This window comes from Canis lupus, chromosome 9, assembly GCF_011100685.1.
Source record: "Canis lupus familiaris isolate Mischka breed German Shepherd chromosome 9, alternate assembly UU_Cfam_GSD_1.0, whole genome shotgun sequence".
Taxonomy (NCBI): Eukaryota; Metazoa; Chordata; class Mammalia; order Carnivora; family Canidae; genus Canis; species Canis lupus.
This window is the reverse complement of record NC_049230.1, coordinates 15790067-15806481: the sequence shown is the minus strand read 5'-3', so window position 1 is coordinate 15806481 and position 16415 is coordinate 15790067. Positions and strand designations below refer to the sequence as shown.

Below are 16415 nucleotides of genomic sequence, written 5' to 3'. Positions count from 1 at the left end.
TTTGTTTGGTACAAAGAGAGAATCAAGTATGACAATGATAATTAAAGATAGATTTGGGAAACTTGATTTCTGATGTTGCTTCTGATTTGGTAAAAATTCTGGGGTAGTTAAATAATTTGCCCTGAGCCATCTTCTTATCAAGCCTGGCTTGTCTTCAGATATCTTTTGCTTCCTATGTCTGTCAACTTCAGAAATTGGAGGCTGGTCCTGGCATTATCTTTAAATGTCCAAAGTAGATAGCTGGGAGTAGCATAGAAGCTAAGTAAAGGTTGTAAGTAGCATTTTCAAAAATTAGAAGATGAGGTGCCTGGGTGGTTCAGTTGGTTAAATGTCTGCCTTCTGCTCAGGTCATGATCCCCAGTGTCCTGGGATCAAGTCCCTTGTTGGGCTCCCTGCTCAACTGGGAGTCTGCTTTTCTCTCTGCCCCTCCCTCCTGCTTATTCTCTCTTTCTCTCTGTCAAATAAATAAATAAAATCTTTAAAAAAAGAAAATTTGGAGATGGTTCATATTTGGAGGATTAATGGATTTACCTTTGTCCATATTTCATGATGAAATCATATAAAATTGCTTTTAGAGGACAGATATTCTGATAAGAGTAGTTGATTTCTTACTATAGCTAATCATTATAGTTATCCCTGATATTAACTCTTTTGGTCAACAAAAGTTAAAGTGTTCTTGTGGGATAACTTACTTTGGTCTCCTTAATGGCAATGTAGTTATACTGCTAACTGCTTATAAAATATGAGTTTATTGACCATCTTTGTTTGGTTTGCAATCTTTATTGCAATGTCTAAGAATATCCAGTCATTGCTTTCTAAGAATGTTCATGAGAAAACAGCAAATTATTTCCCATCCTCAACACTCTAAGAATTGAAATTTGAGTATTTTGGTGGACATAAGTACTAATATATTCAGTTCTGCTATATCACTTTATTTTGAGAATGTGAATTTATTTTAATATGATTGATATATCAGGGAATGATTTTAGCATAATGGGAAGTTCACATGCTTATGCACAGTTTCCTCTGTGAGAAATACTAGGTAAATGCAGAAAACTGTGCCCAACCCCAGTATCAGGAGCCACATGCTCCACTAGGCCAGCCAGGAGCCCCTGGACTATAAAATTCCCTTTCCCTTTCCCTTTCCTTTCCCTTTCCTCTTTTCTTTCCTCTTTTCTTTTCTTTTCTTTTCTTTTCTTTCTTTTCTTTTTTCTTGATTTTGTTTATTCATGAGGGACACAGAGAGCAAGGCAGAGGGAGAAGCAGGCTCATGGCAGGGAGCCTGATGCGTGACTCAGTCCCAGGACCCTGGGATCACGACCTGAGCCAAAGATAGACACTCAACCACTGAGCCACCCAGGTGCCCCGAGGCTGTGAAAATTATGTCTTGCTTTGTCCTTAATGTCAGGGTGCAGGGGAAGGGAAGTGGAATGGGCAGGGAGTTCAGTCTGAATCCTGTCCTTCCTTTCGTGTCCTTCTTTTGGCGTCTTTCCTTTCCTTGCCTTTCCTTTCCTGTTCCTTTCCTTTCCTTTCCTTCTTTCCTTTCCTTTCCTTTCCTTTCCTTTCCTTTCCTTTCCTTCCTTTCCTCTTTTCAGATTTTGTTTATTTATTCATGAGAGACACAGAGAGAGGCAGAGACACAGGCAGAGGGAGAAGCAGGCTCCATGCAGGGAGCCCAGTGCAGAACTCGATCCTGGGACTCTGGGATCACGCCCTGAGCCAAGGCAGACACTGAAACCGTTGAGCAACCCAGGCATCCCAGGCTGTAAAATTTCTTGAAGGCAGTTCACTGTTGCTATCATTAGTACTCAGAATGACGCTGGGCCCCTTAGTAGACACTTAGGAACTATTTACTTAAACCCTCTTACAAATTCCCATCACACTGTATTTCTCCTGTAGTACCTAGCACCTTCTATTTTGAATTGTATTTCGCCTCAGTTTTTCTTAACTCTCATTAACAGACTGGATGGTCCTTTAAGCAGGAACTTTTTTTTTTTTTTTTTTAAGGATGCCTGCTTTTTTTATTTTTTATTTATTTATGATAGTTACAGAGAGAGAGAGAGGGAGGCAGAGACACAAGCAGAGGGAGAAGCAGGCTCCATGCACCGGGAGCCCGATGTGGGACTCGATCCCGGGTCTCTGGGATCACGCCCTGGGCCAAAGGCAGGCGCCAAACCGCTGCGCCACCCAGGGATCCCGAATTATTATTAACTTAAAATTTTTTTTCTTTAGTACCTTCTAAAGGCCTTATACTTAGTTGGTTCATAATGAACATTGAATAACTAGAAGATTAGAAGACGTTTTATTTTAAAATTTATTTATAGGTTAATACTAGAAAAAGATTTGAGGCAGCCTTGCCATCTGTATTTCACATGTTTTAGAAGTAGAGAAGCATTCCTAAGCCCAAGAATATAATTTGTAAAGAATTTTAGGTTAACATATGTTACTAAAATAAAGTTTTTACTGTGTAGATGTGTTTTGGTTGTTTCTTGATGTTATTTATAAGAATGCTTAATGCCTGGACTTAGTCTTCTAAAATAGCAGGTTAATTTTAACTTCATGGTCCTGCTGGACTGGTTCATTATATGGTTTGGAGAAACCAAGGGAAAGCAAATGATGCAGGAAGTGGTAGTGGTAGTTCTGTAAATACTCTTTTGATTTGACCTTTTACTGAACCTTTTACTGAACTGGTGACAAAACAGTTGTATCGTGTAACTTTAAAATGTTTTATTAGAAAATGCGTATATTAAAAAAGATCTAAATTTTTAAACTTTGTTTTTGTGATTTTGGATTTTTTTGTTTTGTTTTCCTTTTTTGGGTGTATGTGTCACTGGTTATGCATTGAGACATTGTAGGTTGATGGGATAACTCTTTGAGAAGCTAGTCAACTTGAAAGGCAAAGATTTTCTAGAGTGCTCTCTCATCCTTCACCCTCTGAGATCTTAACTGCTTTTGCGGGGATTCACAGAAATTTTATGCTGACATTAATAATGAATAAATACTTTTGGAGTGATGAAAATGTTTTGGAACTAGACAAAGATGGTGAATGTAGTACATGCCACACTGAATTTCATTTATTACTTTTATTTTTTTTTAAGATTTTATTTGTTTATTCATGAGAGACACAGAGACAGAGGCAGAGGGAGAAGCGGGCTCCCTGCAGAGAGCCTAATACGGGGCTTGATCCCTGGACCCTGGGATCCTGCCCTTACCTGAAGGCAGATGCTCAACCACTGAGCCACCCAGGTGTCCCTCATTTATTATTTTTTAAATTAAGATGTATATTTATAAAAATTTCACCTTTATCTCCCTTTTCATACTGTACTTATTTTCTGTGGGAATGTTTATAAAGTTTATGTGTTTTTTCTCACAGTTCTAAATACACACACACACACACACACATATAGGTCCATAAACACATAGTTCTAAAAATTATAATAAGGCCATACTTTACATATTGCTCTGTGACTTGCTTATTCTCTTTCTTATTTTAAATTTTTTTATTATGCACTACATTAATGCACTGCATCACCTTCTAGAAGGGTAGATGAACATAACTGAGTTATTTTAAATCAATCAGGAAAACACTTCCTTAATGGATATTCTCCAAACCCTTTGACATATAGTAATGATTAACTCCAGAGATGCGCCTGTCTCTTTGCATCAAACTCCACGGATATGGTCAATAGGCAACTCTTTTTTTCCTTGCCCCCGTTCCTGAACCTGTGGATGTGTGCCATGGCTGTGCCAGGGATGGCCAAGCCACCTGGCCATGACACCAATCCCAGGCAGAATCTTGAACCACATCGTACTGCGGTTGCCTGGGCCAAACCCTTCCTTTTTGGCTGATAAAGGTGACCTGGCCTTGGCTACTTCCCAGTAGGCTCCCAACTTGCTTATTTTCACTTAAGTATAAAACTTGGAGAATTTTTCATCTTACAACAGATGCACTATATACTATTTAAACTGTACATCATGATATTCCATGGTTCATGTATTTCATATGCCAAAAATTTGATCATTTCCCTATTAATTGATCCTCCCTTTTTCCATCCTTCCCTCATTCTCTTCCTTCTTTCAGTTTTTAAAAAACAATTAGGTATTTTTTGGAGCGGTTTTGGATGCAGCAAAATTGAAGAGAAATCACAAAAGTTCTCATGTCTCCCCTGTCCTCAAACCTGTGCAACCCTCTCTACTGTCAGCATCCCACACCACAGTTGTATGGATTTGTTAAAATCGATGAACCTACATCGACCCATCATTATTACCCAAAATCTGTAGTTTGCATTAGGGTTCACTCTTTGTTCACTGAATTTTTCACTGAATTACAAAGTAGAAATGGCTGAAGGGAAAATTAGTGATTTGCGGATAAATTTGAAGAAGTTGCCAGAGTGCAGTGCAGATAAAGAAATGGAAAATATGAAAGAGTGGTTAAGAGAGAAAAGGCCTTTCCATTCTGTAGTAAACACTATACGTTCCTGCTCATGTTCCCTTAAGCCTACTTTAATACTTAAATGAAGTAGATGGCTTAAAAAATGCTTTTCACAAATTGACTACTCAAGAAACAGAAAACCTGAATATACCAATAACCATTAAATGACTTGTGTCAGTAGAGATGGATAGATAAGCATAGGTGAGAAGACTCTCTCAGTTGTTACTCTCTCAGTTGAATCCTGTGACTCCTTGTAAGGGAATACTTATCCCTCTTCCTTTAGTAGAGTGTATACTCCACTGACACTATGTGTCATTGTCAGGCCACATAGAATGCATACTTGCTGGGCATCCTCAATTCATAGATTAGAATTTTGGTTGGATTCTCTGATACAGAGAAAAGTGTTGCCACTTATTACTGAACTGCAATTTCTCCCCAGCCCTTTCCACTCTCCATCTTCCCTACCTTTTCCCTGTCCTTCTGTTGTACTGTTACCATTCTCCTATTCTTGATCTATCACAGGCACAATCTATGGTCTTGAGTCTTATGCATTAGCATCAGTGAAAGGGAACTCATTGCTACAATGTATGGTAATAAGAGGTGTCTTCCTTTTCTTTAAGAATTAACTAAGGACTCCTCCCTGAGGCATTAAGTATTCCCTCCCCCTCCTTATGGTTACTGTGTCCTACCTCATTTGTGGGTAGGTGATATGTGTTGTTAATGTGGTCATTGAATGAAGCTCTTGCTCCCCCTTCCAGCACTACTGGCTAATCTTTGTTTATTAGTGTCAGTTGGCAGGCAGGGATGCCTCACCTCTCCCTTCTTCTCCCTGCCAGTTCTGGCCCTAGTTTGGTTGTACTATTTTATGCTGGCAAGTATCTCTCTGAATATTAGATACTACTTCTGAGATAGTATACAGCTGTTTCCAAAACCCATTTTCCTGGAGCACTATAGTCCCTTATACAATATCCCATGGGATCCCTGGGTGGCGCAGCGGTTTAGCGCCTGCCTTTGGCCCATTAGTGATAATTTCTGACATTACTGGAACAGAAAACATTATTACATTTAGTCTCCCCTATGAGAAGTATCCACTGTTTACTTTCTCCTCTTTACAGCTATAGGATGTACAGATCTTCCCACTTTATACCAATATTCCATTCTCATTTGGGAACAGTGGCTCAAGTTTTAAGGATATGTAAATAAAGTCTGCTCCAGATACATATACAGAACTCAGATGACCTCCACTCCTAGATATTGTCTCAGTGGTTTAGAGGTGGATGCAGTTTATTATGCACTGCTAATAGTTAATACTGTGATTGTAGTTTTTTTTTTCTGTGATTGTAGTTTAAGGGTCATTCTTGTTGCCCTGTGGTATTCAATTTAATGCTAGTAAGGACATGTATGAGGTTTTTATCAATCTGTGCTTATGAAGGTATTTCTATACATACTCCTTATGTTTTGGGTTAATTATTTACCTCAGTGATAAAACTTAAACTTCCTAATGGTATATTAGTCTTTCTCTTGCATGGTTTCTGAATAGAGAATGGCATATATTTATTTTTTCCTGAATCACCTTGATACAGTATTGCCCCCTTGGTCATCTGAGGTGGGTGTATAAAGGGTTATTATGCAGAGGCTTATGGGGGTTGTAAAAAAAGTCGTTACAGGGGCATTGATTTTTCCACCATTGTTAAAAATTGCTGCTTACAGGCCTTCCCCATCTCTCTCCAAAACTAGGCCATAGATTGAGTACCTGCCTTATAAGTATACATAGTTGCCCCTGCTGTTTTCTTGCTGATAAAAGATGCTGAGGCCCAGCAGATTGTCTCTAGTCAGCTTGGCAAGGGGGTTAGTGAGATACATGTAGTCTGTTTTATCTGCTTAGTCTCAAATATCATTTCTCGAAAGATGGTGCACTTATTAGGCCTTTGAGCAAAATGTTCTCTTTGTTCCTTTGTTGAGAAATTATTGCTCTGCCTCATAGTTTCTTAAACTGAGCTATGGTAGAAATGATACTCATCCAAGTGATGGGTTTTTTATTTTTAAAGATTTTATTTATGAAAGAGAGAGAGAAAGAGAGAGAGAGAGAGAAAGCATAAGTGAGGAAAGGGGCAGAGGGAGAGGAACAAGCAGACTCCCTGCTAAGCAGGGAGTTGGACACGGGGCTCGATCCCAGGATCCTGAGATCATGACCTGGGCTGAAGGCAGACACTTAACCAACTGAGCCACCCAGGTGCCCCCAAGTGATGATTTTAACTATCTCCTGTAGGCAGTATAGCACTGTGGGGGACACATTGTTGCTTGTCTCCTTAACTTACATTCTGTTTTCCCTTTGGTTTGGTAGCTTTAATTTTAGTGTGAGATGTGTTTCTCAATATTCTATTCACCTGGCCTGAGTGGGATGGGCTAGAGGTGGAGGACATGACATAGGCCTTAGCCAACCAGTGTATCACATTGCTTTGTTTCAGTAGTACACACCTTCAAATCAGAGAAAAATCTCAGAACCAAGACCTTACTCTTCTGCTGGCCTGGATGTGCTAATGAGTGAGTTTGAAGTTGTTGGGGACCACAAATGTGGAGACTGAGAATAGATCCAGTATAGGTGAAACAGAGTCAAGAGTTGCATCCTTGTCATCTTCAAGCCTTGGTTGCAACAGAGGTCAACCTTGCTTTTTCTTATTCTCTAAAATAAATGGCGGATTCTCTATTTTGGTTAAGCCAGTGAGGATTGAGTTTATTTCCTTGTTATAGAGTCTTAACTGCTGAGAGAGTGCCTTAAAGAATTGCTTCTCCTATTATTTGTAAGTCCTTCCAGAAAGTTATGTCTCAACTGGATGTTGGGATATTTGTATAGACTCAGACTTGGATGTCATGCCAATTTTTAAAACAAACTTAATATGGTCCCTTAAATAATTGACTTGTGACAGAGCAGTCTTTTGAAAATGTCCTCTAGAATTCCTGAGATTTTTCTAACTCTGTTGTTCTCTTTTTTACAAAAACTATATTTCCACTAATGGGAGTGGGAATACATTACTTCTGACTTACAGCTGTTTCTTTCATCCCATTTTTGTTTTGGTAAATTGCTGAGATCAAAACTGTTTATCATCACCCTTTGGAAGGTGCTGGCTAAGATATGTAGGTGGTGGTCCCCTGGGCCCTCAGAGCTTCTGATTGTATATAATTAGAATACAGTGCATATTATAGAGCTTGGTTAGATATTGCACCCCATTTAGTAACCAACAACATTGATGTTATTATCTGACACATCAGTTGGTCAATCTGATATGTTTTTTTTCAGCACCCCTGAGCAGTTATCTTAATTCTTTTTTTTGTAATAATAATTTATTTTTTATTGGTGTTCAATTTGCCAACGTACAGAATAACACCCAGTGCTCATCCCAAGTGCCCCCCTCAATGCCCGCCACCCAGTCACCCCTACCCCCCGCCCTCCTCCCCTTCCACCACCCCTAGTTCGTTTCCCAGAGTTAGGAGTCTTCCATGTTCTGTCTCCCTTTCTGATATTTCCTACCCATTTCTTCTCCCTTCCCCTCTATTCCCTTACACTATTATTTATATTCCCCAAATGAATGAGACCATATAATGTTTGTCCTTCTCCAATTATTTCACTCAGCATAATACCCTCCAGTTCCGTCCACGTCGAAGCAAATGGTGGGTATTTGTCATTTCTAATGGCTGAGTAATATTCCATTGTATACATAAACCACATCTTCTTTATCCATTCATCTTTTGATGGACACCGAGTCTCCTTCCACAGTTTGGCTATTGTGGACATTGCTGCTAGAAACATCGGGGTGCAGGTGTCCCGGCGTTTCATTGCATCTTATCTTTGGGGTAAATCCCCAGCAGTGCAATTGCTGGGTCGTAGGGCAGATCTATTTTTAACTCTTTGAGGAACCTCCACACAGTTTTCCAGAGTGACTGCACCATTTCACATTCCCACCAACAGTGCAAGAGGGTTCCCTTTCCTCCAGAACGACGATCTATCTTTTCCTTCAGCTCAGCAAACTTGCAAGCAATGAGAGCTGTGTGACAATCCAGCACAGGTGCATATCCAGCACTGATTTGGCCTGCATGGTTCAAGATAATCACCTGAGCTGTGAAGCCAGCTGCTTCCATTGCTGGGTCATTTTTGCTGTCACCAGCCACATTGCCACGACGAACATCTTTGACAGGTACCTTCTTGACATTGAAGCCCACATTTGTCCCCAGAAAGAGCCTCACTCAAATGGTGCATTTCAACAGACTACTTCACTTGTAACATTGACTGGAGCAAAGGTGACCACCATGCCAGGCTTAAGAACACCAGCCTCCACTCGACTCACCGGGACAGTACCAATACCACCAATTTTGTAGACGTCTTGGAGAGGCAGACGCAAGGGCTTATCATTTGGATGAGTTGGTGGCAGAATGCAATCCAGGGCTTCAAGCAGTGTGGTTCCGCTGGCATTCCCATCTTTACGGGTGACTTTCCATCCCTTGAACCAAGGCATGTTAGCACTTGGCTCCAGCATGTTGGTCACCATTCCAACCAGAAATTGGCACAAATGCTACTGTGTCGGGGTTGTAGCCAATTTTCTTAATGTAGGTGCTGACTTCCTTAACGATTTCCTCATATCTCTTCTGGCTGTAGGGTGGTTCAGTGGAATCCATTTTGTTAACACCAACAATTAGTTGTTTTACACCCAGTGTGTAAGCCAGAAGGGCATGCTCACGGGTCTGCCCATTGGAGATACCTGCTTCAAATTCACCAACACCAGCAGCAACAATCAGGACAGCACAGTCAGCCTGAGATGTGCCTGTAATCATGTTTTTGATAAAGTCTCTGTGTCCTGGGGCATCAATGATGGTCACATAATACTTGCTGGTCTTGGATTTCAACAGGGAGATATCAATGGTGATACCACGTTCACGTTCAGCTTTCAGTTTATCCAAGACCCAGGCATACTTGAAGGAGCCTTTTCCCATCTCAGCAGTCTCCTTCTCAAATTTTTCGATAGTTCTTTTGTCGATCCCACCACATTTGTAGATCAGATGGCCAGTAGTGGTAGACTTGCCCGAATCTACGTGTCCAATGACGACAATGTTGATGTGAGTCTTTTCCTTTCCCATTTTGGTTTAGGTTTAGCAGTGGTTTTCATGACACCTGTGTTCTGGCGGCAAACCCGTTGCAAAAAAGCAGTTATCTTAATTCTGACCCTACCTATAGATAGGGTCAGATCTCACAGGTTAACGGCTCAGTACTACAAGTTTGCCCTATCCCTCCTAGAGCCCACTTCAGATGCCAATTGCAAGTCTAGGTTGTCACCTATGCTTGTGACCCTATTGGCTATAGATCGGAGGTTCCAAGACCCCTTCCTTGTGTTCAGTTAATGTGCGAGAGTGGCTCACAGAATTCAGAGAAACTTTTTACTTACGAGATTACTAGTTTATTATAAAAGATTCTAACTCAGGAGCAGCCAGATAGAAGAGATGCATAGGGCAAGGTATGTGGGAAGGGGCATGGATCTTCCCTGTTCTTTAGGTGCACCACTCTCCCTTAATCTCCATGTGGAAGCTCTCTGAACCCCATCCTTCTGGGTTTTTATGGAGACTTCATTATGTAGGCACAGTTGATTAAATCTTTGGGTATTGGTGATTGATTCAACCTCTAGCCTTTCCCTTCTTCCCCAGAGTCTGTGGGTGAGACTAAAAGTTTCAACCTTATAATCACAGGTTTGGTTCTCTTGGCAAACAGCCCCTATCCTGAGGTTACCTAGAGGCTTTCCAAAAGTCATCTTACTAACGTAACAAAGGAACATTTCCACTCTTTTAGCAAATTACTAGGGTTTTAGGAGCCGTGTGTCTAGAATAATGGTCAAAGACTAAGTGTATATATTTCTTTTTATAAAATCAGAGTGTCGCAATTGGTACAATTCATTGGTATGGTCAGACTTGGAGGGTCTGCATGCTGCTGAAGTGTAGTAACTTCTACTTTCTTAACCCCAGAAATCTTTTAGAAATTCCAGGTATTCCATAGTATACCTCACCAACACCACCCCATTCAGATCTTGTGGGTATGTGTATGTGAGCCAGGTACAGCAGATAGACCAACTGAAAAGTGGTTGTGGCTTGTTCATCATAATGAGTTTGATATAGCTTTTCTTATTGCAATCTTCACTTGTCCCATCAGCCTTAGGGAGGATAGGAGATATTGGAAGCAATGCTATGGGGTTGAATCTTAGGCGGTGTGGAGTCAGAGTAGTTTTAGTTTGGAGTTCAGAGATTACTTCCTGATCTCTTTTACCAACAAATGGGAGGAGTTCTTGTGGTGGACTTAATTTATTAGAACACATTGTATTAGACAGAAGGTTAACAGAAACTAGGTTACCCTTATCAAGGAGGCCTCTGAGTAACCACCTTCCTGAAGATAAGGCCTAGAGTAATTTTTCACTGTGTTTATTATGGCTGTTAGCACAGTAATGTGTTTCTCTGAAATCATGTCTTTCTTTTTCACTAAAAAGAGTGTTTTTGTCAAGATAGGCGTAGAGGTGGTTAAAATCCTGCAAATAGCTAGTTCAGTCTCAGAATGATATATTGACAAGGTAAATCTTTATCTTACTAAATATTGTCTCTTAGAGCAAAACTCTGGTGAATTATTATTATATTGATAATCTCTATATGCTGGTTCTGTATGGGTCAGGGTCCTGGTGTGATGAAGTGTGTGTGTGTGTGTGTGTGTGTGTGTGTGTGTGTGTTTTGCTCATTGTCCTGGGAAGGAATGGACTAGGGAGAGATGTCATTGCAACTTATTCTTTCTGTAGTCTAGTTATTACTGTTCATTCTGCACATATTTATTGAACACTCCCTTTTTAAAAAAAGATTTATTTATTTATTTTAGAGAGAGCAGGAGTGGGGGGTAGAGAGTTAGAGAGAGACTCCTAAGCAGACTCCCCACAGAGTGTGGAGCCTGATGCAGGGCTCAGTCCCATGACCCTGAAATCATGACCTGAGCCGAAACCAAGAGTTAGATGTCATGATGGTAATCCTCATAATCTCTTAACTTGAGCTACTCCAGAAGCTTCCTGATTGATCTTGCCTGTAATCTTTTCTTTTTTTTTTTTTTTAATTTTATTTATTTATTTATTTATTTATGATAGTCACAGAGAGAGAGAGAGAGAGGCAGAGACACAGGCAGAGGGAGAAGCAGGCTCCATGCACCGGGAGCCCGACGTGGGATTCGATCCCGGGTCTCCAGGATCGCGCCCTGGGCCAAAGGCAGGCGCCAAACCGCTGCGCCACCCAGGGATCCCGCCTGTAATCTTTTCATTATGGAGTAGCTTTTCATGAAAATTCTCTAGTGATTTCCCATCATATTGAGAATAAAATTCAGTCTTTACCAAAATCTACAGTATACTTTATAATCTGAACCCTGGCTACCTCTGTGACCTCATCTACCATTCCTTCTTACTCTTCTCCAGCCACACTGGCCTTCATTGTTGTTCCTTGAACATTGCAAGCTCGTTCCTGCCTCAATATTTTTGTAATTGCTTTTTCTCTGGCCTAGATCTTCATATACATTCTGAAGGATTACATCCTCATTTCATTCAGATCTCTGCAAATGTCATCCTCTCAGACAAACTTTCCCTAATCTTATTTGTGTAAAATAGTACCCTATTTCACTCTCTAAACATTGCCATTCTTTATTTGTCTTCATAGCATTTTTCACTACTTGGAATTAGATCATGTATTCATTTGTTTACTTACTGTCTCTTTTCACTTCTAGGTTGGAGAGCAGAAATCTTGTCTGGCTATTTTTTTTCTCAAGCTTTATATTTCCAATACCTAGAAGATTGCCTGATAAATAGCAGAAAATGAGAATTCTTAGTTGAAGGTAGGAGTGAAAAAGAGATATAACAGAGATTAAGAATAAGAGAATATTGCATGTAAGTTTTGGTTAACAAATTGAAAAAATTATAAGATGATTTTTCCAAGAAAAAGATAAATTATATTTAAAAATAAGTGGAAATCTGTATGAAGTATCTGGAATAGGTGAATCCATAGAAACAGAAAGCAGTTTAGTGTTTACCAGTGGCTGGCTTCTGAATTCTGGTATGTTAAGTATATAAGTATCAAGTATATCAAACTGTGCCCCTGCACTGCTAAATTGATTGATTTCTCATAGTATTAGCTCTTCCTCATATATATCAACTGTGTGTTGTGTACATATGTGTTTGTGTTCCCTTTTAGGTAAACCTTCCTTATGTCAGTTATCTCCCTTTTTGTCTTTTAATTTCATTCTTTTTTTTCCCCAAAGATTTTATTTATCTGAGAGAAAGAGAGCAAGAGAGCACAAGTGGGAGAGAGGGGCAGAGGGAGAGGAAAAAAGCACGTTCTTCGTTAAGTAGGGAGCCTGACTTGGGGCTCAATCCCAGGACCCTGGGATCATGACTTGATCTGAAGGCAGATGTTTAACTAGCTGAGCTACCTAGGTGTCCCTCATTCTTTTTTTTAATGATTGTTTTCAGTCCCTGTTTTACGAAAACTATATCTTACTGTACTATCTTGGATTTGAATTCTTTTAAAGAACATCCCTTTCCTTTGGTTAGCTAGAACATAAACTCCATGAGGAAACAGACTACTGTTTTGTTCATTGTTGTATCATTAGCACCTAGGACAGTGCTGGAGCTTGGTAGCATGAAAATGAATGTTTGCTAAGTAAATGAATGGATACATGCCCCCTTTATTCTGCAGTGTTTTAGAAAATACACCTCATATTGATTTATGATATTTAAATATGTATATCATCAGGTGTAGGGTATGGCTTAGCCTTGATTTTGCCATTCATTTATTCATTATTTATTGAGCCTCTAGTATATACCAGTCAGTGTGTAAGTACAGAGGTGGCAGTGAACATGACAAGCATGGTCTGTTGCTTCATGGGACATACATATGTTTAGTGTGGAAGTCAAACACTAAGTTATTAGTGTTATAAAAGATCAAGAACAAGGTGTTTAAGTTTTGGGAGTTATGATTGCCAGAGGTAATCTAGTCTGGGATATGAGTGAAGATGTATGCTGACTGGTTAGAAAAATTAGATGAGTGAGAAAGAATAAAGGATGATTGAACAAATTAATGATGATGCTAATGAACTGGGCTAGAAAGTACTAACTAAAATCAGAGGAGCGTGAGATTTGGTTATTGAGATAATAGATGACAGAGTCATGGCAATGAATGAACTAGAGAGGGAGGGCATTGAGAAAGGATGTTTTTATTTTTTTAAGATGGGAGGATCTTGAGTGTAGGGAAATGCTGATGGAAGGAGCCATTAAAGGAAGAAGTTCAAAATCTAGAAGTCAAATATAAAAGATCCTAGGAAGAATGGAAGGGAGTGGGATGCAGGGCAAAGGTAGAGAATTTGACAGTAATACATTTATCTGTCTGTCTGTTTTTAGTGTTAGTGAGAGTGATACATTTATTTTTATCCTATTTAGATTGATAACACATTTCCTTCTGGAATGAATTTATATGCTTTTCTTTTTTAAAAATTTTAATTCCAGTATAGTTAACATACAGTGTTGTATTAGTTTCAGGTGTATGGTATAGTGAGTCAGAAATTCTATACATTATTCAGTGCTTATCAAGACAAGTGTACTTTTAATCCTCTTCATCTAAGTAATACACTTATTTTAATAGGAGGAGAAGCTATGTGTTGATGGGCTTAAATTTGTATGTTTATTGGTAGGTAGTTGAAGTTCTTTCTGATAATTTTGAAGACATGTAATTTTCTTATTGTTATAGGAGCCAAACATTGGCTGAGTGTGATAGAAATGGAGAGTCAACCAATGTTCAGAAGGAATTGACTAGAGAAAAATAGTAGATTACTGAACAAGTGAAAAGGGTCCGTGAAATTTGCAACCATGGGTTTCTAGTGTATCAGTCCAGTCTGGCTAATTATGCAACTTTCTGCAGTAGTGGTTAGTGGCCTTGGTAGAACGAATCAACTTGAATTTTGATTTTTGTCTGGTGTGTGGAACCAGAGAACAAAGGTGCTAGGGAGTTTTAGGATTTTGGTAGAAGAGTGATTGAAATGGTAGATCCAGTATTCTCATTTGGAGATTGAGAACTAAAGACCAGAGGAGACTGATTCCTAGGACTCAAAAGCCTTCATTTATATCTCCATATTTGTTGAAACCACTTCCCAAAATCTGGAGGGCGGGGGGAGTTCTACGTATATTTTCTTGTATTTTCTTGTGTTATTGCATGCCACATTTTCATTCATGTGCTCCTCTTTTTCTTTGGTAGTCTAACTAGAAAACTTTAACATTTTATAAGTTGATAGCAGGATTTGAGGCTAAGATTTAGGTTTCTGTACACCTTACATGTCCATGTCATACACCAGTGCTCTTGTTATGTGGTATGAGACTCTGGTGTCTGTGAACTCTTTAAGTACAGTGTAAATTTTTTTTTTTAAGATTTTATTTATTTATTAGAGGCGGGGAGGAGCAGGGGAAGGGGCAGAGGGACAAGCAGACTCCCTGCTGACCAGGGAGCTTATCCTGGGGCTTGATCCCAGGGCCCTGAGATCATGACTTGAGCTGAAGTCAGACTGAGCTACCCAGTGCCCCAGATATGGTGTAAATTTTTAATCAGTTTGTGAGGTTTATTTTTGTCACAATTGTGTATTACTAGTTCATTGTCTTTCAGTTTGACTGTTAATCTGAGTTATAAATGATGTGGAATAACTCGCTATAAGAAGTATAAAATCATTTTAAACTGGTGACACCTCCCCTCCAAAAAAATCCAGTGTGTTTACTGAGAACTGAAAACTTTGCTCTTGCATATAAAAAGATAGACCTGTAGAGTAGTACAGTAAACAGTTTTTAAATAACACAGCATTTGGACAGCCACATTAATAGTGTAGTGACCCTGCATGCTTTCATAGGTGTTTGAGAGGTTGTTGTAACAGTAACTATGTTATACATGTTGGTTGCCATTATGATTGTATTTGTTTCCTATTGCTCTTGTAACAAATAACATAAATTTAGTGGCTTATTTCTTACAGTTCTGGAGATCAGAAGGTTGAAATGGTTCAGATACGGGCTAAAACCAAGGTTTTAGCATAGTTGTGCTCCTTCTGGAGGTACTACCAGAGAATCTCTTCCTGGTCTTTTCAAGTGCCTGGTAGCCACCTACATTTTTTGGCTTATGGCCACACCACTTTGACCTGTCTTCTGTCATTACACCTTCTGAGATTCTCCTGCAGTCTTTTCCTGTTTTAAGGACTCTTGTGATTGATTATATTGGGCTCATCTAGATAAAATCTAGGATAATCTCCCTTTATTAAATTCCTTAACTTTTTTTTTATTATTTTTTTTTAATTTATTTATGATAGTCACACACAGAGACAGAGAGAGAGGCAGAGACACAGGCAGAGGGAGAAGCAGGCTCCATGCACCGGGAACCTGATGTGGGATTCGATCCCGGGTCTCCGGGATCGTGCCCTGGGCCAAAGGCAGGCGCCAAACCGCTGCGCCACCCAGGGATCCCTAAATTCCTTAACTTAATCACATCTACAGAGAGTCCCTTTTGCTGTATAAGGTAATAAATCCTAGAGATTAGAATTTGGATACCTTTGGGGGAGGGGGGTGCGCTTTACTGACTTTGTTCTTTTTAAAGAGTGTTTTGGCTCTTTTGGGTTCCTTGTATTTCCATATGAATTCTAGGATTGACTTATCAATTTCTGCAAAGAAGGTACCTTGAATTTGTTAGGTTATTGCATTGAATCTGTAGATCAATTTGAGGATTATTGCTGTCTTAACAATATTAGGCTTTCTAATCCATGAACATGGGGTGTCTTCTGTTTAAGTCTTTTTTAAAGTTTTTTTTTCAATGTACAAGTCTTATGCTTTTTTGTTTTATAAATTCCCAATTTTTTAAATAATGTTTTTGATGTGATTGCAAATGGAATTATTTTCTTGATTTC

General features: G+C 39.4%; 1 protein-coding gene and 1 pseudogene across 7 annotated transcripts in view; one reads left to right on the top strand and one right to left on the bottom strand.

The window, feature by feature from the left end:
• The window catches only part of TANC2 (tetratricopeptide repeat, ankyrin repeat and coiled-coil containing 2), a 369540-nt gene that overhangs the window by 29868 nt on the left and 323257 nt on the right, over positions 1-16415 (top strand). Inside the window, exon 1 of one of the 7 annotated variants that reach the window (XM_038546932.1) lies at positions 11813-12323. The exons of the other annotated variants lie outside the window; for them this stretch is intronic. The gene's annotated coding sequence lies outside the window, so the exon portion shown is untranslated. Of the gene's footprint in view, positions 1-11812; positions 12324-16415 lie in introns of those variants that run through there. 7 annotated transcript variants of the gene reach the window in all.
• LOC119873397 lies at positions 3593-3807 on the bottom strand (annotated as a pseudogene).